Genomic DNA, 26,641 nt, shown 5'->3' on the forward strand with positions numbered 1-26,641 from the left:
CATTCTGTCCATCCTATTTAGGTCATCAAGCAAGTTAAGTAGTTATATTTAACAATAAACTTTAATAAGCATTTGATATGCAGGATTGTGCTCGACAGTGGGAATATTAAGGGGAATAATACAGAATTTTATTCTAAGGATCAAATAAGCTAGTAGGGAAGCTGAACAAATAAATATAAGGTATTGTAGATGCAATGCTAATAATTTGTGATTAGGAAGTAAAGGTAATAGTGGTTAACCCTACTCAGGATTATGGAAAGGCTTCAGGAAGGATGAGACTTGTATAAGGAAAAAAGTGAGTAGATATTTGACAGGCTGATTGGGGAAGAATAAGGGATTGGAGGAACAGCAGTCCACAGAGAAGTTGCCATGGTTTTGAGAAGAAATGTGTAGGTGGGTAAAAACAGTAGTAACTAACATTATTTTGAGCACTGATAAATGCCAAGCATTATTCTAAACATTTTACGCTAAACTCATTAAACACTTAAGTATTTTAACTCATTAGTAAGTGAGATACTATGGTTTTTTTTCCAGAGGTGGGTATGTGATTTAATTCAAAGATTTTTGAAAACTTTTAATGATCTGGACTGGTTTAAATATATAGGGAATACCTCTTTTGTTAATGTTTCTGATAGAATAAGCATGAATATATTATGGGCTGATAATTTGATTTCGGGGAGACTAGGAAATCTTTTATTATTGAAAATGTTCATTTTCTATTTCTTTATTCTATTTAATTAATTTTAAACTCTTCTTTGGGTCAACCTAAATTTGGTCAAATCATGTATTTCATTAGGTTTGCATTTTTGGAGCAAAGAATTTGGACATTATATTTTTTTATTTAATAACATTTTTATATTTGTCATTATATCTTTTTCTTTTTTGAACTGTTGATTGCATTGTGTGCCCCTCACTTCAAATCAAATCATTTTACGTCACCATATATTTGTCCCTCTTTCTGCCCTTCTCTCTCCCCCTTGCCCTGGTAACCACTTTTTTTTTTAAAGATTTTATTTATTCATTTTAGAGAGAGGAGACAGAGAGAGAGAGAGAGACAGAGACAGAGAGAGAGAAGGGAGGAGGAGCAGAAAGTATCAATTCCCATATGTGCCTTGATCAGGCAAGCCCGGGGTTTTGAACCGGCGACCTCAGCATTCCAGGTCGATGCTTTACCCACTGCACCACCACAGGTCTGGCCTGGTAACCACTTAAAAAAAAATGTAGTATGAAATATATATATTTCCTTTTTTTTCTTGTCTGTGCTCATCATAGGATTGTATAATCTATTGGTGTTTTTTAATGAAACAGTTTTTAGTTTTATTGATCAAGGCTACTGTTTTTCATTTTAAATTCATTGATTTCTGCTTCTTACCTCCGTTTCAATCATCTTGTTGGTATTTTTAGTAGCTTCTTGAATGTTCATTTGTTTTCATTATTTTCTGTTCACTGAGTGCTCTATATTTTCTTGTGAGTATTGCTTTGAAAATAGCCCATTAATATTGCTCTATGATGTTTTCTTTTTCTGTACCTTCTCTAGTTTTAAATTTCAGTTTGACATCTTCTTTGATCCAAGTTAGGGGAGTGTTTAAATATTTCAAAGTGATTCAATTAAGAAATACTTAATGGATAACTTCTGGTTTTATTTATGGACCTAAAGATATGCTGTAAGACTCCTAGCCTTTTGAGTTTGCTGAATATCTTTTTTTTTTTCTGAAATTGAATTTTTATTGAAATGATGGCCATGTAGCATGCTCAATATTTTAATTTTGGTGGGCACATTTTGAAAGAATGGGTAGTTCTTGTGTGTATAGATACATACAGATACAATTTTTATGTAGTATTTTTCAATTATGTTATTTGGCTTCTAATGGGTATTTGTTTTGAATTATGACATTCTGAGAGAGATAGATTGCTAGCGTCTGCTGTGGTGAGAATCTTGTCATATTTTCCTTGGATAGGTTTAAGAGCCAGGCAGACTGTCATGCATTACCTGTACCGCATTTCACTGACCAATACTGGCAAATGTGGTCTATGAGGGAACATGGATATTGAAGTAGCCAGGCGGTCTCTCTCTTGATTGGGATGTTTCCTTTTTAGTCTGCCCAAATACATAAGAGTAGCAATTATCACATAATTGTTTCTCCACATAGTACTTGTGGGCCCATAGTAGGTATTCAGTAAATAAGTATTGAGTGCATAGATGACTTATTTTCTCCATCTCTGGTATGTGCAGCTCAGAAAGTCATGACTAGTTTCAAAGGTCAGCATGGAATATGTTGTCTGAGGCACAGACACCGCCCTGCATGTGCTGCAGGTAGAGGCCGCAGAGGACAGTGACAGGTGCAATGGTGTGGGTGTTTGGAGAAGGAAATAAGTAACACTTTGAGATATTTGTGAGGATTAGAAATCTTTGTCAAACACCTAGCATAATTCTTGGCACAGAATAGAGTCCCAATGAAAAAGAGGCGTTTTAGTTTAAATTGAAATAAAAAGAGCCTTGACGGTGGCCATGGTGTTGGTAGTGATGGTGGCTGAGATGGTGGTGGCAGTGGTAGCCATGGTGTTGGTAGTGATGGCAGTGGTATTGGTAGTGATGGCAGGGGCTGGGATTGTGGTGGCCGTGGTGGCTCTGGTGTTGGTGGTGATGGCAGGGGCTGGGATTGTGGTGTTTTCAGTGGTGGCCGTGGTGGCTGTGGTGTTGGTGGTGATGGTAGGGACTGGGATGGTGTTTTCAGTGGTGGCCGTGGTGGCTGTGGTGTTGGTGGTGATGGCGGGGGCTGGGATGGTGGTGTCAGTGGTGGGCGTGGTGGCTGTGGTGTTGGTAGTGATGGCGGGGACTGGGATGGTGTTTTCAGTGGTGGGCGTGGTGGCTGTGGTGTTGGTGGTGATGGCGGGGACTGGGATGGTGTTTTCAGTGGTGGGCGTGGTGGCTGTGGTGTTGGTGGTGATGGCGGGGGCTGGGATGGTGGTGTCAGTGGTGGGCGTGGTGGCTGTGGTGTTGGTAGTGATGGCGGGGGCTGGGATGGTGTTTTCAGTGGTGGCCGTGGTGGCTGTGGTGTTGGTGGTGATGGTGGGGACTGGGATGGTGTTTTCAGTGGTGGGCGTGGTGGCTGTGGTGTTGGTGGTGATGGCGGGGGCTGGGATGGTGGTGTCAGTGGTGGGCGTGGTGGCTGTGGTGTTGGTGGTGATGGCGGGGGCTGGGATGGTGGTGTCAGTGGTGGCCGTGGTGTTTGTGGTGTTGGTGGTGATGGCGGGGGCTGGGATGGTGTTTTCAGTGGTGGCCGTGGTGGCTGTGGTGTTGGTGGTGATGGCGGGGACTGGGATGGTGTTTTCAGTGGTGGGCGTGGTGGCTGTGGTGTTGGTGGTGATGGCGGGGGCTGGGATGGTGGTGTCAGTGGTGGCCGTGGTGGCTGTGGTGTTGGTGGTGATGGCGGGGGCTGGGATGGTGGTGTCAGTGGTGGCCGTGGTGTTTGTGGTGTTGGTGGTGATGGCGGGGGCTGGGATGGTGGTGTCAGTGGTGGCCGTGGTGGCTGTGGTGTTGGTGGTGATGGCGGGGGCTGGGATGGTGGTGTCATTGGTGGCCGTGGTGGCCATGGTGGCCATGGTGATGGTGGCGGCCGGATGGTGGTGGCAGTGGTGGATGTGGTGGCGGTAATTTTGAAATTTGCTGCTGAAGGAAAACGGGATGCTGAGGAGTGGCCAGATAAACAACAGTCACTTTTCTCTAGTTCAGGTGTATAAGGGAAATGACATCCATCACCCAGACTTTATGGTAGTATTCAATATGCAGTCCAAGTGCGCTTTTGCTGATGAGCACAATGGGAACAGCATTCGGGATCTGAACGCTTCCTAGCTGTCCTATGCACCTCGGGATGTAATCATCCAATTGCCTTTTCCAAAGCTGTCATCCAGAGAAACTGCACTTACTGTTTTGGAAATCACTGTTTCCAATATCTGCTGGGCTTCCGGCTATTCTCAGATGAGGCTATTACTGAATTAATGGTAGGAGAGTTCATTTAGTGACCGAGTTCCCTTAGGCAAAAGCAGACATCTCTCACACCTGGTGGGATCCAGCAGCCAGAGGTGGATCATGTGAGAAGCTGTGATTCCTTAAACCAGAGTGAACTTCTTGGCCCAGCAGTACTTGCAAACTTCCTAGGTAACTGAGCCAATTGCGGCCCCATGAATATCTTAAGTGAGTAGACAAAAATAAAATGGAAAACTTAAATATAAAGATGATTGAAAAGAGCTCCGAGGGGTAGCAGTTGAAATAGTCTCTTTTCTGTAATGGAATGGGCACTCTTATTCTAATCTATATTTCTAATTTGATGGATTTTCTTGCAATACAAATAGAGCACATTGGAAGAGCAACAAAGATGAATCTGTCTTGCCGAACTATCTTAATGACATTGCAGATTCAATGTTTATTTTTCGTAATTCAAGTGTGTTAATATAGGGCTTTGTTACAACTCAAAAGCTTAATTAACGTAGATTAAACCTAATTGAACAGTCTGGCATTATGCAGCTCTATAAGATAGAATGGCAAATCTTCTGTTTTTCAGTTTTATTCTAAATTATAGATAAAATTAAATCTAAGCATAATTAGATGGGAAGCTGCAATCCAGGGGTATAAGAAAGAGCTTTTTGTGGAACATATCTATGAGAAGATGAAGAGATTTTTGGCTTCCTAAGAAGGCATTGCTTTTCTTTAAATGAAAATTTTGTATTTCAAAAGATACTCTTCAGTTCTGAGTTCTTGTTGTAGGAAAAAGTTTGCCACTTCGATGCCAGCTAGACTTGGGTTTAGTTTGTGGCTTTATCAATTGCCAGAGTATAAGCTTTTGCAGTTGCTTTTAATTCCCTCCCCTCCGTGTAAGTGTCAGGTAAAATGAAGGTATTGATTACCGCATCTTGGAGTAATTGGGAGGAATTAACAAGAGTCCTTAGGTGAATGGGTCCTCACACCTCTCATCTATCTAGGCACTCATCAGATATCATGTGCTTTCTCCTTTTGTCTTCTTACAGTATCTCTTTTTCTTTAGGTATTTCTTCATTTCTCCCTGAAGTCTTGAAAAAAGACATGCGGACCTTCTCACCATTTGAAATCATAATTAGGTTTTTCACATCACGAGTCTGTTATAGATCATCCAAAAATGATGGGTTGTCTTAGTGGCTTGCATTAGGTAACTTCTAAGCAGCAGGTTTACCTTCCTAATTATGGATTATTTAAGCTTATATGCAAATAATTTGGTACTGTCAGAAAATTTATTGGAGAATACCAGAATGAAGGGTGGGAAGTAAGGGGAGGAAATTCCAGAAGAGTATTACTTGGTTTGATGAAGCCAGTCCAAGAAAGAACTTCTCCCCTGGGTGATTAACAGTAAAGAGGTTTGTCTTAGGGTGTTAAACACACAGTGCAATGTACAGATATGTATCATAGGATTGCACACTTGAAACCTATGTAATTTTACTAACCAATGCCACCCCGATAAATTTAATTGAAAAGTACATTTCCAGAAACGGGATCTTTTACATTTAGAAGTTTAATTCCTTCCTCAAGGAGATATAGTATAAGGCTTACATTATTTAAAAAGTAGATGTCTCCTGTTGTGAAGCAGCTTACATTTGGTAAAGAAGGGAGCAAAGTTGAGGCTCTAGATCTAGAATGGTGCTTCAATTGCACTGTATGGTCCTTTAACCAATAATCAGAAAAGAGACGTTAAAACCTACCCAGTCTCTTGTATGGTGCTAGATGCTGGGCTGTAATTGGGAAGCATACATGCTGGAGAAACACCACAGCGTATGGTTGGTGCCCCGATAGAAGGAACACAGGGAACACGGGGTAGGGTGTTGCCTTGCTTCAAAGTGTTGAAAAGTCCTTCCACTGAAAGTGATGCTCATTAGGCAAAAAGGGGATAAGTAGACATCAGCCAGGAGAAGGTTAATGGAAGAGGACACAACATGAGTGAAGGAGTGAGCAGTGAGGGAGGTCACAGTGCATTAAAAAACTGAGGGAAATGTCAGTGTTATTGGAGGGTGGAAAGAGCCTAGGGAATAAGGGGCCAGAAGTGAACCTGGAGTGATCAGGCAAGAGGGCTGATTATAAATGGCTTTCTAGTCAATGCACAAGGGGTGAGACTTTGTTCCAAGGGCAATTAAGCACCATGAAAGAGATGTAAGCGAAGGTTTTGCATGATTTGATTTGTGTTTTAGAAAGATCACACTGTTTACTTAGTGGAGAATGGCATAGAGAGGGCCCATTGGGAGACAGGGGCCAGTTAGGAGGTTGCTGCTGCTGCTGTCTGAAATCTGGACACTAGCTAAGGGAATGAGGTCTGGACTAGGTAGGGTAATGGTGGAGAGAAGCTGAGTAAGAGCTAATTAGGAGGTGCGGTGAACTGATTGTGGTTCTGTGTTCCATGTTAGAGGGTGGAGAGGGAGGGTCAAGGGCACCGTGCTCAGGGTTCTGGCTCAGGCGGCCAGGAGTGCTGTGCCCTGGGAAGCAGAGCGGGGTGGTCCATGTCACAGAGCGCAGTTCCTGAATGCACTTTGTTCAAGTTTTTAGGTGAAGAAATTAACTAAAATGTAGGGCAGCTAGCCGAACAGGGTAATAGAAGAAGAGAAATGCTCATGGGTGAGTGGGATCACTTACTTCTGCATGGAGGCTTCCTCTTGAAGAAGGAAATAGCTAGACGCTGAAAATTGTGTGTCATCCAGAATGTTTTCAAATGCTAGGAGACAAGACACCTGGCACCTGGGTTTTGTCGTTCTTATTTTTATCTTCACTGGTAGAGTGAAGACACAGTTTCAAGGCAGAGTTTAAAAACTGTAGTGTGCACACAAAAGTAATTTTCAGATAGAAATGAAAATGAATGGAAGGGTCTTGTGTCAAGGAAATGAGGTTTTTTCAAGAACACACTAATTAAATAAAACTTAAATCTTTGTCAGAAGAAGTGAAGCTGTTCAGATGACTTTTGACTTGAATCAAAGACAAGAAGCATCTTAGCAATAGAGGATAATGTTTTGGGCAAATTGCTCTTGCTTATAGATATGCATGCAAGATTTTGAATTGCCTAATGTTTGAGAAATGGAAAAACAGCAAAAGCCATTAACCTTTACTTTTTAGTAAAAAGTCACAATTTCATTAATATTTATGCATAAAATAAGTTCAGTGAAATTCTTTTAGAGAATTCTAAAAAAAAAAGTAAAGTGGTTATCAGGAGGAGGGTCATGAGGGGGAGAAGGGTAAAGAGGGACAAATGTATAGTGATGGAAAATGATTTGACTTTGGGTGATGGGCACACAACACAATGAATAAATAGTTCAAATGCTATGGAGATGTTTAACTGAAACCTATGTACTCTTATTGATCAATGTCACCCCATTAAATTTAATTTCTTTTTTTTTAAGTGAGAGGAGGGGAGCTAGTGAGATAGACTCCTGCATGTGCCTTGAACCGGGATCCACCTGGCAATCCATCTGGGGCTACTGTTCGAATCCACTGAGCTGTCCTCAGTGCTTGAGGCTGATGCTCAGACCAACAAAGCCACTGCTGCGAGAGGGGAAGAGAGAGAGAAGGGGAAGAGGGAGAGGAAGAGAAGCATGTGTGCTTCTCCTGTGTGCCCTGACTGGGAATTGAACCTGGCATGTTTGCATATTGGGCCGACGCTCTATCCATTGAACCAGCTGGCCAGGGCCTCAATGCCATTTTCATGGCTCAGGAATTCTGGCTACAGAGTTTGAGCAGCCTTTTTCTGTCACAACTCTTGGTGCTCTGTTGTTTTTGGAAGACTAGAGTAATGGCTTATTGCCATGCTTGAGGGACAGTGTTGTTTCTGAATAAAGGCCGATGTCAGGTAGCTGCAGGCACAGACAGAACCGAGGAGGCTGGCCCCTCTCTGAGAAAGATGAGGGGAAGAGAGCCAGTGCTGGGTCCCCGGGGACCTCCCTGGCCGGTTCAGCATCTCCTGTTGGGCTCTATTCTTGACTTCTCTGAGCAGTTATTACACACCTTTCCCGAGCCAGGTGCCATGTTAGTTGGAGGGAGGCTGAGATGTGCCTTTGGGTAGCTAGATTCATCAACAGTTACCAAATGCCAGGTAAGAGTAGTGGAAGGGGCAAGTCACTGGTGTCGCTCCTTTGCTCAGCACCCTTTGATTGCATCCCCGTGAATTCAGTATAAAATCCCTAAGCTTCGCCATGGCTACACGTCTCTATGTGATCTGGCCCCTGAGGCCCCTCCGATCCCTTCTCCTGTCCCTCCTACATTGTCACTCAGCTCAGCTGTAGTGGCCTCTGCTGTTTCCCATGCTTGTCCAGCCCTCTCTTGCCACTGGCCCAGGGCTTTGGCAATCATTTGCCTGGTCTCAGCAACTCCTTCTCCTGAAGAAGTCACTCCTCGCTCCATTCAGATGTCCTTCTATGTATTTATTTATTTATTAATTAATTTTTAGGCTAGAGGAGGGGAGATAGTGAGGCAGACTCCGGCATGTGCCCCGAACCTTTCGCATGTTTACACCTTATTAGCGAAGACTTCCTCTGATGGCTCTATCTAAAACAGCCCCTCCCCCACCCCCACCGTGCCATAGCCCCATCACCCTGCTTTATGTTTGATAGACTTTGTCGTCACCTTATGCAATATCTATGCCATGGTTTTCCCCATCTCTTCCATTAGCTAGGCAACTCAAATGCCGAAACTTCAGTTGTTCTGTTCTCTGCTGTATCCCCAGCACTTTAAACAGTGCGTGGCACCATTCGGTATTTATTGAATGAATTAAAGGGGAAATAAATCTTGTTGAAACACAGAGAAGGAAGACACTAATTCTTTCAGGGAAAGTCAAGGAAGGCTTTATAGAGAAAGTGGCATTTAACCTAGATCTTGAAGCATGAGTAAGAGTTTGCCTGGTGGAGAATATGTGCGTTGAGGAAGTAGGTGGTGGCAGGGAGGGACCCAGGGTATTTCTGGACGTGACAACAGAAGCAAGGCATCCTGCGTTAATCCTTCCCTCCTGCTCCTCCCTCCGCTGCTGCCTCTGGCATATCAATTACTAGCTAGCATTGTTTCTGGGAGAGTTTACCACGGAGGATCCTGTTCTCAGGCTCCCACACTGCAGGAAGGTGTGTCAAGTGCCCGATTGAGCTTAAGCATGATTATGATGAGGTTGGGGAAAGGGGTTGGGTGTATTCATTGTAATGCAATGAGTATTATCAGCTTATAAACAGCTTTTTATATGAAGTATATAGGGGTTTCCCATCCTGGCAGAGGGATTGTAAAACATCTTGAATTGATTGTAGGGTAATAATGTCCATCTCCAAAAGGACTTGTTATGATTGTCAAGTGTCCGACTGTTTTCATACGTTTAAAACGCAGGATGAAGTTCGATCTCCACTTGGGGCTTTTTCTGACTTTGATACTTGGAATTTTAATTGAGCCTCTGTTGCTAGATCCTTAAAAGGAGATAATGTTCAAACACCATAATTAAATTTTTGAAAAGGGCAGCAACAGCTTCGATATCAGTAGGCTCAGCCTGGATTCTGTCGTGGTTCACGTATTGCTAATCCGAATGTCAGGGCTGCCCCTTGTTCATTTCCATGCTGCTGGGGAACGCTTGCCTAGCAAGTGAGGACGAGCCCTCAGAAGGCTCTTCAATGCCCTCAAAGAGATGAGCTGAGGGCCTCTCTCTCAATTTCCCTTGGGGAGGCAGTAATAATAGGTCTGGATCTTTTCTGTTTCCCGCTTCTTTAAAACACCACTTTATTGAGGTTTGATTGACATACAAAAAGCTGTACATATTTAGCATGTTCAACTTGATGAGTTTGGAGATAAGTGTAAACCCATGAAACCAACATCACGATTTGTACCAGAAACATATTCGCCTCCTCTAAAAGTTTCCTCCCACCTCATCATCATTATTATTAAATTATTTACTTATTTTGTGTTTTTGCGTGGTCAAAACGCTTAACGTAAGGTCTATCTTCTTAGCAGATTTTTACATTCAATACAGCACCGTTAGCGGTAGACTCTGCTGCGCAGTTCTTTTCTTCCAAGAGGCTTATGCCAAGGCTAGCGAGGTGCTTAATTGGGTCACTGTGCTTCGTCAGGTCCGTAGTGGGTTCATGGATGGCCCCAAGTCAGAACCGAGGGAGCCAAGTCAAGCTGAGAATGGATGGGAGCAGGTCGTGAGCTGGCAGTTGAGGCTCTCTGGGGGTCAAGGAGCATGTGCACATTGCATTGTGAGGCAGAGCAGTGGTTGGAAGCCAAACAGAAAGACTCCCAGGGGGGCCCTGGCCGGTTGGCTCAGTGGTGGAGCATCGGCCTGGTGTGCGGGGGACCCGGGTTTGATTCCTGGCCAGGACACATAGGAGAGGTGCCCACTTGCTTCTCCACCCCCCGCCCCTTCCTATCTGTCTCTCTCTTCCCCTCCCGCAGCCAGGGCTCCATTGGAGCAAGGGATGGCCCGGGCGCTGGGGATGGCTCCTTGGCCTCTCTGCCCCAGGTGCTGGAGTGGCTCTGGTCGCGGCAGAGCGACACCCCGGAGGGGAGGAGCATCGCCCCCTGGTGGGCGTGCCGGGTGGATCCCTGTTGGGCGCATGCGGGAGTCTGTCTGACTGTCTCTCCCCGTTTCCAGCTTCAGAAAAATGCAAAAAAAAAAAAAAAAAAAAAAAGAAAGACTCCCAGAGGGTGTGCAGAAGCTGAAGAGGATAGCTCAGTCAGCTGGCTTCATCAGGACTCAGGGAGCACTTGGGTAAATGGACACGAAGCCCTCACAGAAAGATATAGAATAGTGTAGCAGATGTAAGCCATTAGCAAAAAGGTAATTTCACCTTCTATCCCCAGGCTATGTAGCAGGGTGTACCATGGCATAAATGCCCAATATATGTTGATTGAATTAATGAGATAAACTTTATTTTTTCTTCCTGAGATAAGTATTTTTTTCTAGGTCAGGAATCACCTGTTAAGCAGGTCTGCCCAGGGTGTGTGGATGTAGTCAGAGAAATGCCTCTGAGAGGTGTTAATGGAGTCATCTGTTTTACACTGAGAATTGAAGAGCTGGATTTTCCAGCAGACTTTGACAGTTAACCAGTGTCGGGGTAGCAACCATCCCCATAGTCCTTCCTGTGGATGCCGGAGCTGAGTGCTGAAGGATGGATATGAGTTGCTAGTTGTCCAGGAATGGAACAACAGCAGTTACAGATGCTGGGTGGGCAGGGACAGGTTGGAGATGAAAGCTTGGAAGGTTGGCTGTGTTATTAGGAGTCTCGAATGCCTGGCTTTTCTTGAAGGCTTGGACTTGAGTGAATGGATGAATGAATGATGCGTTTTTTGTGTACGCAGTTGGATTTTCATGTAGTCAGCGGGGTCAAGAGGCTTCAAGCAGGCTCAGTTTGCAATGTGGCGGACCATCCCTGGAGGAGCGTCTCAGGCGCTTGACCTGGAGAGCGGGCGAGGGCAGCTTTGCCCCAGGGATGTGAGCCATATGGAACTGTGAAGGGACATTCTGCACTGAGGGGAGGAAAACAGGCCTGGGGGGGGGAAGCAGGGAATGCTGGAAGGTTCTCAAGGAAGCAGTGAGGTATTTTGTGCAGGTACATCTGCATCCCCATGAACTGCAGGCCACAGAAGACATGGTTGCATATCTTAGTAGGTGGGAAGCTTTTAAAATACAGATTTTAGGAATTGTTACAAATCTGAATCTGATTGCCTGGGAATTTGCTCCAGGAATCTCAGTTTTTAAAAAGTTTCCAAGCAAGTGTTCTGTGGACAAGTATGTGGAGATTATAAGAAATTTTCAGTTTCTATTTCTTATGCTTTTCTCTCAAAAGGCCAGAGAGAGGAAAGAACCATCCAAGCTGGGCTGGAAGGTAAGCCAAGGCTCAAAACCCCCCCACAAATATCTCCCAGCAACTGCCAGGAGGACTCTGTACTCACTAGGATACAGGTCTGATTGCTGAAACAAGGACCAATGTAACAGTGGTCTAGATAAAAGTTTAACTCTTTCCCATGCAGCTGTCTGAATGTAGGAGGTCCAGAATTTATGTGACAAGCTCACAGGGTCAGGGAACTGGGCTGTTCTGTATGGTGACCCCTGATGGTTCATTGAGCCAGCAGGAAGGAGAACAGAAATAGAGAGCATGCTCCTCTCTCCTAATGTAGTTCTCACTCGCATTCTAACGGCCGGAACTTAGTCATGTGGCCACCCCTCGCTGCAAGGAAGGTAGGGAACATGACTTGTATTCTGGGTGGCCATGTGTGCCACTAAGATTCCATCACTAAGGGAGGAGGGCAGAGTGCACCGTGGGGGACAGCTGACTTTCTCTGTCTCCAACAGTCTTTCAGACCTTTGCAGAGAGAGTCCTGGACTCTTCTCTGAGCATGTGAGTATGAATTCCTGGGGAATTAATTTTTATTTCACAATTCTGGGGGAGTAGTACCCCTCCAGGGAAATTACCCAGCGGGGGGCTGTGGAAGTAGGCTTCTCTGGAAGTTTTTAACATAAAACCCCTCCAAGCAAGAAAGAGCCTTGGCTGGAGCCCACCTAGGTATTTGACTGAGACAGTGTAAATTTTCTTGTGTTTTGTGAACACGACCTTTGGTTACAAGAGAGGGAGAGAGTGGGGGGTCCCTAGATATGTTATGTGTGGCAGAGCAGAGGTGGAGGCAGCTTGCTTTTGCTGAGGGTAAGCTCTTGTGTATTACTCATTTTCTGTACGGGACAGTGCGTTGTCCACCCAGAAGATCTGAATTTCAAACCTGGATCTATTGCTTACTAGCAGTTGGTTTAACTATTTTTTTCCCCTGAGGGACTTAGGCTGGAACTGCAAAAACAAACAAACAAACAAAAAAAAAAACCAAAAACAAAACAAAACAAAAAAACAGGGCAAGAGCATGGAGAGAAGGGATCTTGGGTGATTTTAGTCTCAGTGTCCTCATCTGTAGGATAGGAAGTCTTATGGTACCTGCCAGGATTAGGGCATAACTTCTCATTTAATGCAACCCTTTATCAATATAATGATGTGATCTTAAGAGCCTGTTTTCATTCAATTGATGATTTACGTTCAAAACGACATCTATTAAGCTATAGACAATGTCAGTGCTTATTATGTTATCAAATGAAGTGGCAGGGACTTTCTCTCTGGCTTGGAGGGATTTTAGGGGCTTGTCTTAGGGGGGTTATTTTCTCATTGACTGCCTTAGCGAGGGATGTACTGTATTTATTTTTGGCTCACATCATAGACCAATGCAGGTATTTCAGGACACTCATCTCTCCTGGGCAGCTCTTCTTTTAAGGAAAAGTTAGAGACCCAAGCTTCGTTCACTTTGTCATTCTGCCCTCAACATGTGGTGCTCAAGGTTGCTCTGAGGATTATCTTCATTCTGGCAACCAGAAAGGAAAGGATTGCGTGTGGGAGGTTTAGGGACAATCCTGGAAGCAGCATAAAGTAAGTCCCTTCTTAATGTCATTGATAGGTTCTGTGCCTTTATGTGAAATGACCTATAACGAAACTGATTTTACCAAAGGCTAATTGATATGAACAAGAATTAAGTTCCTGTGGCCTCTCATCAAGGTGAGAACGAGATGACATTGAACAAGGAGTGCTCTATATCAATGCGTTTCTTCTGTTTACACTCCATTGGCTGGAAGGCAAGCCCACGGTCACACCTAACAGCAGAGAGGCTAGGAGACATCTGGCTCTGTGCCAGGAGGAGAAGTATGCGGTTTTGATGATAAGCTGCCAGCCTCTCTCATGCTGAGTGTATAGGCATCATCTATCTTACCTTTGAAAACACCATCTTCTCTGTGGGGAGAGTGGTGTGGTTGTGAAAGATAAACTTTGTTTAGGTGACTTCCGTCTGTTGTGACGGGCACAGTACATTATGAATGAGTAAGGCCTCATGCCTCGCAGTGCCAACAGTCTTGGTGCCAGCAGCTGTATGTCCTTCACAACATCCTTGACATAGTGCCATGGAGCAGAAAGGTCATTAGTTATGTGACGTAAACCTGGATTCCAATCCTGGAGCCATCACCTTAGTCAGATCTTTTTTATTTTTTTATTTTTTAAATTATTTTTATTTATTTATTCATTTTAGAGAAGAGAGAGAGAGAGAGACAGACAGACAGACAGACAGAGAGAAGGGGGAGGAGCAGGAAGCATCAACTCCCATATGTGCCTTGACCAGGCAAGCCCAGGGTTTTGAACCGGCGACCTCAGCATTCCAGGTAGACGCTTGATCCACTGCACCATCACAGGTCAGGCGTCAGATCTTAATTATCTTGGTCAGATCACTTTATATCTTTGAATGTTAGTGTCTTCATCTATAAATATGGTATAATATTTTTTCTATGGACTTGTTCTGAGGACTTGAGACAATGTCTGGCACATAGTAGGTACTTGGTAATTGATTGTTGTTTTATTATTATTATGTAGCTACTGTACTTTCTGTTCTCAGCCCAAAGGGCATGGGTTAAGTATTTTGTAATGTCTTGCCTTTTCTTGGGTGTTCTATTCTTGTAATACCTATTAAAATCATTCAGGTTTGAAATCTAGTCTATACATTTAACTTGCAAACACTAGAGACCCAGAAAAAACAAACAAACTAATAATAGTAGTAATCATATACAAGTTTGTCATTATCTTTGTGACTAATGATCCATTTGCCTAGCTCATTCCCAAGGTTTAGAATAGAGGCCTTGTGCCTACTCATGTCATGCTTGGGATGGCTGGAGATGAGGGCTTTATGGAACTATTTTGGGGCTTCTCTTCCCTGGTAATTGGTTACTGCCCTCTGCATGCCTCCAGGCCTTCTCTATTCTCAGAAACCTCCCCGATTTCAGGATGGGAGAACTCTTACCTTCTTTCTCTTGATGTCGATTCCTTTCTCATAATCCCCCCCTCCCCGGAAAGTCTCTAACAGTTGGTTTTAGTGGCTCCTTTTCTAGCTGTACCTCTCCAGGTTTTACTTTTCTGCAACTCTGTGACAGGTGGAAGGTGGATTTGACAACTGGAATCAGGGTGATTTTATGACTTACCTTGATTTATTGTAAGAATGATCCAATGTCTGAGGGAGATGAGGAGAAGCCACAAACCAAAGTCTTGTTGAGAGAAACCAGATTCAAGGGAGAAATGTTGATAAGATCTAGTCTTTCCTGTTTCCTAAGAAAAGAATGTTACAGACTTTTCCACTCACATGTCATCCACTGATGTGGTCTCTTTGACTCTGCCTTCTGGGTGAGCAAACAGTAAGGTATAACTTTTTCTTTTGAACTAATTTTAGACTTAGAGGGAAGTTGCGAAAATGGCACAGAGTTCTTGCTTGTCCCTTACCTAGCTTCCTCTAACGTTACCGTCTTACATAAAACCACCAAACCAGGAAATTAACATGGCTGTAGGACTATGAACCAATTTACACACCTCATTTGAATTTCACCAGTTTCTCCACTAAAAGCCTTTTCCTGCCTTGTTGTAAAGGCCTGTCCAGGATGGCGCAGTGTGTTTAGTTACTGCTTCTCCTTAATCTCCAAAATGTGACAGTGCCTCCGACTTCCCTTGTCTTTCGTGACTGACACTTTTAAAGAATACTGACGCCAGTTATGTTATAGAAGGTCCCTCAGTTTGAGTCTCTGACATTTTCTCGTGATTAGTGGATGCATGTTTGGGAGCAAGAATGCTATAGAAGTGATGTCTGGTCTTCTCCGTGCCTCCGGTCAAGGAGTTCCTGACGCTGGTGTATTTTATTACTGTCCTTTTATTACCTTGACCACTTGGTTCAAGTGGAGCCTGGCAGTTTTCTTCACTGTGAAAGTCTAATTTTCCATTTGTAATTAAAGGAAGGGGTCCTTCCCAAGCCTCAAATGAGAGGCTGCTTTGGACTCATCAGCCTGAGAAGGTGTGTTCCTGTCGGCCTGTTTGTGGAAGGAGGAACAGGGTGGGAGCAGCACGTGGTATGACCTTAACCCCGTTGCTCTCTCCGCCCACTTTCTTCACCTCGCTTTTCCCACTTCCTTGTTTAAGTAGTTCAGCAGAATTTCTTTTTGTATTGTATTGTAAGGTCCATTAAAGGACATTCTTAGCATGAAAAATAGTTTTTCTAGGCCTCCTGGTGTGACCAGAAAGGAGGAGCTCTTCTTAAGAATGCATTTCCAGGCCCTGGCCGGTTGGCTCAGTGGTAGAGCGTCGGCCTGGCGTGCAGAAGTCCCGGATTCAATTCCCGGCCAGGGCACACAGGAGAAGCACCCATCTGCTTCTCCACCCCTCCCCCTCTCCTTCCTCTTTGTCTCTCTCTTCCCCTCCTGCAGCCGAGGCTCCATTGGAGCAAAGATGGCCTGGGCGCTGGGGATGGCTCCTTGGCCACTGCCCCAGGCGCTAGAGTGGCTCTGGTCGCAACAGAGCGATGCCCCGGAGGGGCAGAGCATCGCCCCCTGGTGGGCAGAGCGTTGCCCCTGGTGGGCGTGCCGGGTGGATCCCGGTCGGGCGCATGCAGGAATCTGTCTGATTGTCTCTCCCCGTTTCCAGCTTCAGAAAAATACAAAAAAAAAAAAAAAAAGAAAAAAAAGAATGCATTTCCAAGGTAGGCAGGGTATATTTTCTGTGACTGAAATTCCTGGAATAGAAAGCAATTACTTCATCATCTGTTAGGAGATTTGACTTTTGACGTTTTCTTGGCCTTTGAAAGCAATTGCCCAGCAAACTCTGTCTGGTTGCAGAGGAAGTTTTAGTCACGGTTTCCAACTCCAAACACATTTGGGTAAGTCTCTGATCTCCTTCTTGGCATTCTTCTCCAAGAGCAGAGTCCAACCTAATATCCAGTGAATTTCACCCCGAGTCCAACCTGCATGCCTCAACAGCTGTCCTCATCTTGTAGGACCTAGACACTGATCATGTGGCCTGCAGACTGCAACATCACCTGGGGCTCATGCACGATGCAGTGCGGTACGCCGCAGCCCAGACCTGCTGGGTCAGAACCTGCATGTTAACAAGGTGACTCATGTGCTGTGTGTCCCTTCATGTCCCGGGAGCAGTTTTACTAAACACTGCTTTCACGGTGGCTCTGCCTCTCATATGCCTGGGTGGTCTGCTGATCAGGGATTCAGGTAAAAGCAGCTTTAGGATGGTGGTGGGCGGGAGGCCTCTCGAGCCCTTAGCAGGCATGATAGAGATGGGGAACATAATGGGAAGTCTGGCAGTGAAGTAGCAATTGGTTCATTTTGAAGTCCACTAGTGCTTTTAGAAGATGAAGGGACTGTCGCTACACCAGCTCCCTAAAGTTTTTTTTTTTTTTTTTTGAGAGTCAGAGAGAGAGATAGACAGGACAGACAGACAGGAATGGAGAGATGAGAAGCATCAATCATTAGTTTTTTGTTGTGCATTGCAACACCTTATTTGTTCATTGATTGCTTTCTCATATGTGCCTTGACCGCCTGCCTTCAGCAGACTGAGCAACCCCTTACTCAAGCCAGCGACCTTGGGTCCAAGCTGGTGAGATTTGCTCAAACCAGATGAGTCCGTGCTCTAGCTGGCAACCTCGGGATCTTGAACCTGGGTCCTTGGCATCCCAGTCCGACGCTCTATCCACTGTGCCACCGCCTGGTCAGGCAGCTCCCTAAAGTTTTATTGACTGTGAGAGGCTGGCCTGAAGCTGGTGGCACCTCGTCCACCTTGTGAATTGTTGGAGACTAGGCTTAGATGCTCCAAGTTTGCCCAAAACAAATTATTCTCAAATCACTTTACCTAATAGCTAGTTTTCTTAATGATAGTTTTCCCTAATAGTACTATTGACATAAAATTTATGTTGATAAAATTCATAACAATTCACATGTGATAGGACGGTAAGTTGGTTTTCGTCAAATTTGCTTTTAGATAAAGCTGCTTTAGACAAATTTTCACTTACATAGATGATTAGTGCTAGGTAAGTTGATTTTAGGAGAATTCACCTGATCCAGTATGCACTTTTGAGGAGTGGACAGGGAATTCAGAATAGGTGGTGGCAATAACCTCACCATGGAAATGTTTAGTCATTTCTACTAGCAGGGAAACTGGCAAACTAGGAGGCTTTGTAATGGCAAGTGGGCTGGCTGGGAACTTGTTACACTTATCTTGTTAATGACCCACTGAGAGAGTTAATAGCCCATCAGCTGTTGGGTGTCTTACTGTGAACAAATGTTACCTCTTAGGCCCATCTTGGCCCACCTTCTAGGCTCTTTCCTAAGTATAGTTCTTTTCACGAGAGATACTTTATAAGGCTACATCTTCACGAGAGATACTTTATAAGGCTCGTGTTTGCTTTGTGCTGATCCACGTTGCTTTATTTCAGGGTGACTTAAACTGGTTTAGCTTTGTCATAGAACTATGTCCTTTTTCTTTACAGGACTTATCTGTTTCCAACTTTACATGTATCAATACTAATGTGATTATATTGTCAATGATTGTCTCTACACTGATTGCAAACAATACAAACACATGGACCGTATCTGTTTTTACTTATGATTGCAACTTCAGACCTTAGCATAGGGCTTGCATATAGTAGAGATTTAATAATTATTTTTGGAAATAAGTGAATACTTTAATGAACCTCTGGTGTTTATTAACAGTATTAAATAATATATGGTACACCTCACAGCTTATTGTGATACGTCAAACTACTTTGACATTGAAGTTGAGAATCACTACAGAAAATAAAGTTCTTCATCAAAGCAACATTTAAATAATGATAATTATAATTGTTGGCCTTTTTTTTTTTTAAGTGAGAGGAGGGGAGATAGTGAGGCAGAGTCCTGCACACAATCCAACTGGGATCCACCCGGCAACCCCATCTGGGGCCAATGCTCTAGTGGCAAGCTATTTTTAGCACCTGAGGCTGATGTGTGTGGACCAACTGAACCATCCTCAGCACCTGGGGCCATGCTTGGAACACATCGAGCCACTGGCTGCAGGAGGGGAAGAGGGAGAGAATGGGGAGAAGGAGGGGGAGTGAAGCAGATGTTTGCTTCTCCTGTGTGCCCTCACCAGTAATTGAACTGGGATGTTAATATGCCGGGCCAGCGCTCTATCCACTGAGCCACCAGCCAGGGCCTTAGTTGGTGTTTATTGAGTCCTTACAGCAATCCAGTTATGATGTATCCTTTACATACAATATACTCACTATATAGTTCAGTGAGAGCTCAAGTCTTCCTAACAGAAGCAGTCAGGGATCACTAGACCATGCTTCCTAAGGCACTCTCTGCCCCCAGTACTGTGGAACTATCAGCACTATGGACAGAGGCGGGTTCTCACTGCGGACTGTTTGAAGTGTCACTCACTTATTTCTAGCTCAGAATGGCTTGCTTCTCACAACTCTGCCATCACATCTGCTTACCTGGTGACTCTTAAGTGTGGGTGGTAGTTTCAGTTATGGACAGGTGAGTCTGTATTGATTCTCATGGTCTTTCATATGAGAGAGTCTGGCTTAGACATCATTGTCCTGGCTTTGTCTTTAGTTGAGTTGTTTGACTTCTGTGACTTGGTTTTTTTACTTGCTAAGTGAAGATAATGACAGTTTCTGTTCACAGGATTGATCAAGAATTCACGGAAATATTGTTAATGAAGTACTTATTAGGCTGGCAAGTAGTGAGAACTTGATAAATGTTAGTAATTTTTATAAATAGTACACATATATTATTTGAGTTGTGTTTTTAGTAAATTACTTCCTTGATGAGGAAGTTTTATTTTCTACAAGAGTGATTCTCAACTTCAGTATCAGAGTGGTTTGATGTATCAGTCAGCTGTGAGATATGTCATATATAATTTATTACTGTTAATAAAACCCAGAGATTTAATAATGTATTCATTTATTTCATAAATAATACTCAACTCTCTGCTATATTCTAGGCCCTAAAGATGCATTGATGAGCAAAAAAATACATGATCTCTGTATTTGTGCAGCTTGCAATCAGAGGAAGAGATAGATCTTAATAAAATGAGTGAAATATATAAGTTAAAGCAGAGACAAGTCCAGGGAAGGAAAATAACATCATCACATGAAAAATCCTGGGTGGTGGAGGGGTGTTCATATCAGTGAAGTCTTCCTAGATGGTGGCATTTAAGATATTGAGTGAAAGATGAGTAGAAGTCAACTAGATAAAGAATGGGAGTGTGTTCTAGATACAGGAGCAGAATGTGTAAGTACATTGTGGTGGGAGGAAGCGTGGTATGCCTGATGATTTGAAAGAAGGTTGATGTGCATGGAACAAAGTGGAGAGTGTAAAAACTGAATGGGGGAAGATGATCAGGGGCCAGAGCATGTGGGTTTTGATGTCCCTGTTTAAGAATTCTAGTCTTAAGATCGAAAGCAATGAAAAGTCATTGATGATTGGCCCTGGCCAGTTGGCTCAGTGGTAGAGCTTCAGCCTGGCATGCAGGAGTCCCGGGTTCGATTCTCGGCCAGGGCACACAGGAGAAACGCCCATCTGCTTCTCCACCCCTCCCCCTCTCCTTCCTCTTTGTCTCTCTCTTCCCTTCCCACAGCCGAGGCTCCACTGGAGCAAAATTGGCCCGGGCACTGAAGATGGCTCCATGGCCTCTGCCTCAGGCACTAGAATGGCTCTGGTCGCAACAGAGCGATGCCCCAGATGGGCAGAGCATCGCCCCCTGGTGGGCATGACGGGTGGATCCGGTCGGGTGCGTGCGGGAGTCTGTTTGACTGCCTCCCCATTTCCAACTTCAGAAAAAAAAATAATAAAATATATATATAAAAAAAGTCATTGATGGATTGTATGTTTGAGGGTGGAAAATGGTTTGGAAGGGATTGATGATACATTTGGGTTTTTGTTTTAAAAAGTTGTCTTTGGCTATATGATGCATTGGAGGGGACCAGGGTGGATTCAACCAGACCAGTTTGGAGTCTAGTAAGAGAGGGTGCTGGTGTAGATAAAGATGGTAGCAATGGGAGAGCTGAGGGCTAATAAATAAATTAGATAACCTAGGAACAGAAGCTATAGGACTTGCTGATGGTTTACACATCAGCAACAGGTGAGAGAAAAGTGTCAAAGGCAATGCTTAGGATTCTAGCTTTAATTTTTATATAGGATATGCTGAGTGAGGACCGGGATTTAGAGGAAAGATCAGGAGTTATGTCTTGAGCTTACTGAATTTGAAGGATTCGAGTGAAGTTGTTAAGTAGACAGGTGGCTTTGCGAGTATACAGCTCAAAGGACCGGTCTAGAATGGAGATACAAATTTGTGATTCATTTATGTAAGAAAGTACCTTAACAGAATGGAGTCAGGGTACATTAGAGCACTGATTTGATGTGCTTTCTGAGAGGAGGAAGAAAGAGGTAATGTACCAAAACTTTTGACACCTATGGGAGTGTTTTCATGCCTGTGAACAATACTATTTGTCATAGCAAAAAATGGTTTCAGAACTACGAGGCTGTAGGATAAGGGCCAGATGTCAGAGGTTAGTACTATATTAGCCCCTGCTTTGTCTGTTTCTCGACTCCTCTGCTCTCCCTTTTTTTTTTTTATACTTTTATTTTTTTAATGGGGTGACATCAATAAATCAGGATACATATATTCAAAGATAACAAGTCCAGGTTATCTTGTCGTTCAATTATGTTGCATACCCACCACCCAAAGTCAGATTGTCCTCTGTCACCTTCTATCTTGTTTTCTTTGTGCCCCTCCCCACCCCCTATCCCTCTCCCATTCCCCCCTCCCCCCCATAACCACCACACTCTTATCAATGTCTCTTAGTTTCACTATTATGTCCCACCTATGTATGGAATAATACAGTTCCTGTTTTTTTCTGATTTACTTATTTCGCTTTGTATCATGTTATCAAGATCCCACCATTTTGCTGTAAATGTTCCGATGTCATCATTTCTTATGGCTGAGTAGTATTCCATAGTGTATATGTGCCACATCTTCTTTATCCAGTCATCTATTGATGGGCTTTTTGGTTGTTTCCATGTCCTGGCCACTGTGAACAATGCTGCAATAAACATGGGGCTGCATGTGTCTTTACGTATCAATGTTTCTGAGTTTTGGGGATATATACCCAGTAGAGGGATTGCTGGGTCATAAGGTAGTTCTATTTTCAGTTTTTTGAGGAACCACCATACTTTCTTCCATAATGGTTGTACTACTTTACATTCCCACCAACAGTGTATGAGGGTTCCTTTTTCTCCACAGCCTCTCCAACATTTGCTATTACCTGACTTGCTAATAACAGCTAATCGAACAGGTGTGAGGTGGTATCTCATTGCCGTTTTGATTTGCATTTCTCTAATAGCTAAAGAAGATGTCTGCTCTCCCTTTTGTACACATGCTATTCACATCTGTTCTTTCTCTCTTTCCTGAGAGTGCCAGACACCCTTCTTCTTCCATGTTCTTCCATTTCTCCCTCCTGAAGCACCTTCCTCTCCCTCTCCCTTCATCTAAATAGTTCTTTTGCATCTACCTCCTTTTGGAAACTTTTCTGGATCTCAATTCAAGTATGGATTTTCATTCTTGCTCTCACAGTGTACAAGCCTGGTGTAGCCATGAGAAAATTAGCCTTTAACTAGTCGTAGTCTGGATTTGTGCTGTAAGGAAGAAGGTGATTTTAACTTTGAGTGAGAGAGTATATATTAAATAATATTGAAAACTGTAGGGATAAAGAGAAAGCTGCATGTAAGAAAGATTCTTGTTATAGTAAGTGAAAAGAAGAAAGTGTAGAACAGTTAGGCTTCGATGCTACTGTCTATGTTAGAAAGGTGGGGAATCAGAATATATTTATATTTGCTTTTATAGCATAAAAATCTCTGGAAGTAAGGAGAGTCTATCAAATTATGCAAAAGCAATTGGACATCTTTATGCAAAAAATGAACTTCGAAAAAGACCTTATACGTTTCACAAAAATTAACCCCAAATGTATTATAAACCTGAATGTAAAATGCAAAACTGTAAAACCTCTAGAAGAAAATATAGGAGAAAATCTACATGACTTTGGGTTTGGTGATGAGTTTTTATATATAACACCAAGAGCATAATATATGAAAGAAAAAAATTGATAAAGTTGGATTTAACTAAAACTAAAATCTTTTGCTCTGCAGAAGATATTATGAAGAGAATGAAAAGTCACACATTGGGAGAACTATTTGTAAAATACTTATGTGGTAAGGGATCTATATCCAAAATATTAAAAAAAAAATCTTAAAATGCAACAGTAAGGTAAACAACGCAGTTTAGAAGTGGGCAAGAGGCCCTGGCCGGTTGGCTCAGTGGTAGAGCATTGGCCTGGCGTGCAGAAGTCCCGGGTTCGATTCCCGGCCAAGGCACACAGGAGAGGCGCCCATGTGCTTCTCCCCCCCTCCCCCCTCCTTCCTCTCTGTCTCTCTCTTCAACTCCCGCAGCCAAGGCTCCATTGGAGCAAAGATGGCCCAGGCGCTGGGGATGGCTCCTTGGCCACTGCCCCAGGCGCTAGAGTGGCTCTGGTCGCAACAGAGTGACCTCCCAGAGGGGCAGAGCATCGCCCCCTGGTGGGCAGAGCGTCGCCTCCTGGTGGGCGTGCCGGGTGGATCCTGGTCGGGCACATGTGGGAGTCTGTCTGACTGTCTCTCCCCGTTTCCAGCTTCAGAAAAAATACAATAAATAAATAAATAAATAAATAAATAAATAAATAAATAAAAATGGGCAAGAGATCTGAGCAGACACATCACTGAAGAAGATATATAAATGACAGACATCTAAAAAGAAGCTCATTATTGATCATTAAGGAAATACAAATTACATGTTAGATACCATTACACGCTTAGATGGTTAAAATGACCAAAGCAAACAAACAAACAAAAGAATCCTGACACCACCAATTGCTGGTGACAACGTTCAGTACATCTCACTTACTGCTGGTGGGTATGTAAGTGGCACACCCACTTTGGATGACAGTTTGACAGCTTTTTTTCAAAGCTAAGCATAGTCTTACTGTACAGTCCAGTAATTGCACTTCTAGAAATTCACTTCACTTATTTGAAATTGTATTTTTACACAAACCTACATACAAATATACTGCTCACAAAAAATTAGGGGATATTTCAAAATGAATATGAAGTGATAAAAAGAAGAAGCATTTGATTTTTTTTATTAAACAAGAACATAAGAAAAGCAAATGACAAGTCAAAGAAAGTTGTTTGATTATGCAAATAAGATGCAAAATCAACTTTTATTTCATTGGTGAAAATGCAGTGTAAAAAAGGCTGAAAGTACAGGAGTATTTGCATGTTCCCTGATCCCCGAATTTTTGTGAGCAGTGGATATTAAACAGCTTTATATATGATCACTCCAAAACAGGAAGCAACCCCAATATCCTTCAATAGGTCAGTAGGTAAATAAACTATAGTACATCTGCAAAATAGCCTACTATTCAGTGATGGAAGGAAAAATGAACTATCAAGTAGCTCAGAGAAATGAATAAATCTATTTTTTGTGTGTTTTTTTCTGAAGTGAGAAGTTGAGGGGATAGGAGAGGTAGACAGACTGACTCTTGCATGCTCCTGACCGGAATCCGACTGGGATCCACCCGGCATACCCACCAGGGGGTGATGCTCAGCCCCTCTAGGATGTTGTTCTGCTGCAACCAGAGCCATTCTGATGTCTAAGGTGGAGGCCATGGAGCCGATCTCAGTGCCCCGCCAACTTTGCTCCAGTGGAGCCTTGGCTGTGGGAGGGGAAGAGAGAGAGAGAGAGAGAAAGGAGAGGGAGAAGGGTGGAGAAGCAGATGGGCGCTTCTCCTGTGTGCCCTGGCCTGGAATCAAACTCAGAATTTACACACGCAAGGCTGATGTTTTACCACTGAGCCAACCGGCCAGGGCAGAGACATGAATGAATCTTAAATGCACATAGGGATTTACTGCCCAAGAGGACACTATGGAAAGGAAGGAGGAGGAGGAGTAACTTTACAGTAGAATACCCGACAAACACTAGCTCAGCCCGGGAAGCTAACATCAGGATTAACGGCAGCACTAGTAAGTCACGCTGACAGTATGTATCCTTGATGTAATGTTATGAGAATGATGCGTTATCTTTGTGGCCTTCCTTCCAAAAACCCACACCCAAGTCTAAGCATGAGAAAAACAGACAAATCTCAATTGGGAGAAATACTGCAAAATACCTCATCAGTCCTTCTCAAAATCCTTGAGGTCTTAAAAAAAAGAAGTCTGAACTGTCACAGCTATAAGGCGTCTGAGATTTTATAACTGAATCTAATGTAGTAACCTGGATGGGGTTATGGGACAGGAAAGGATATTAGGTAAACATTAAGGTAATCTGACTTTAGATAATAATGCATCAGTATTATCATAATTGTACCTGAATGTGATATGTTAATAATAGGGGAAACTGACTGTGGCATGTGTAAGAACTTGCTGTACTACTTGTACAAATTTTATGAAAATCTAAAACTATTGCATAAAAGCTTATTAACAAAACGTTGTGAGGCTCACCATGAAACTTGTCACAGTGGTTGCCTATGAGGGGCATTGGGTTCTGGGAGAACGGAATACAGGATAGGAGAAAATATTTTCACTGAGAATTTTTTTTTTTTTTTAGGCAGGGAGGGAGGCAGAGAGACAAACTCCCACATGCACCTGACTAGTATCCACCCAGGAAGCCCTCTACAGGGAGATACTCTACCTGCGTCTAAGGCTCCTGCTCTCTGTTGCTGAGCAACTGAGCTATGTCAGTGCCTGAGGCAAGGCCATGGAGCCATCAGCAGTGCTGGGGCCAAATTGCTCAACCATTCAAGCCATGGCTACGGAGGGGAGAAGAAAGAGAGAGAGAGAGAGAGAGACAGAGAGAGAGAGAGAGAGAGAGAGAGAGAAAAGGGGGAGAAGAGAGAGAGAGAGAGAGAGAAGGGAAGGGGGAGGGGATGGGGTGGAGAAGCAGATGGTCACTTCTGTATGCCCTGACAAGGGATCGAACCTGGGACTTCCACATGTTGGGCCGATGCTCTACTACTGAGCCAACTGGCCAAGGCCTTCACTGAGAATCTTAAAGATACATTAATTTTGTTTTGAATCATGGGTAGAAAATTTTTATTAAGAAAACTGAAGACTTTATATTTCTTACTTGGGAACAATAATATCCTTTTTTTAAAAGTCTTTAGTAAAACTTGGGAAGGTGTGTAGAAAGTACTATTTGTGTGCTGGCCGTAACTACAACTACTATTATTATTTTGGTTCCAAATTCTTAAATCCTGATGTTCAGAAAGATCTTAATTTTGAGCCCCTGGACACCTGGTGCTCTACTTTACGCTTAGGAGAAGATGCAGTTCTATGATTCTAAGCTCCAGCGCCCCTGTTGGCTTCATAAATATATTCAAGTGTGTTTGGAGGCCTTTGCAGCCAGAAACTAATGATCCGTCTCTCCTTTCTTCTAGTAAACTAGCTCATTGTTTGTTGCTTTTACTTTTAAATTTCTTCTCCCAATTGAAAATTGTTTTCTGTCTTAGCTTTCAGAAGTCGCATGTTTTTCTTCTCTCGATAAATAGTGTGTTAGACGCCGCCTTTACTCCAGTGAGAACAGCACGGCTGCTCTCACGCTTTTTAAGGCCCTAATGGAGCTGTTTTGAATAGGTGTAAAGAACCTTATATTTACATTTCATTGAACAGCAAATGTTTTATTTTCAACAACA

At 43.3% G+C, this 26,641-nt stretch overlaps 1 protein-coding gene across 2 annotated transcripts in view; it reads left to right on the forward strand.

Annotated features, from left to right (window-relative positions):
• Positions 1–26,641, forward strand: part of NELL1 (neural EGFL like 1) — an 854,093-nt gene that overhangs the window by 72,502 nt on the left and 754,950 nt on the right. The gene's annotated exons all lie outside the window — the stretch shown is intronic.

Source organism: Saccopteryx bilineata, chromosome 1 (genome assembly GCF_036850765.1).
Source record: "Saccopteryx bilineata isolate mSacBil1 chromosome 1, mSacBil1_pri_phased_curated, whole genome shotgun sequence".
Classification (NCBI taxonomy): Eukaryota; Metazoa; Chordata; class Mammalia; order Chiroptera; family Emballonuridae; genus Saccopteryx; species Saccopteryx bilineata.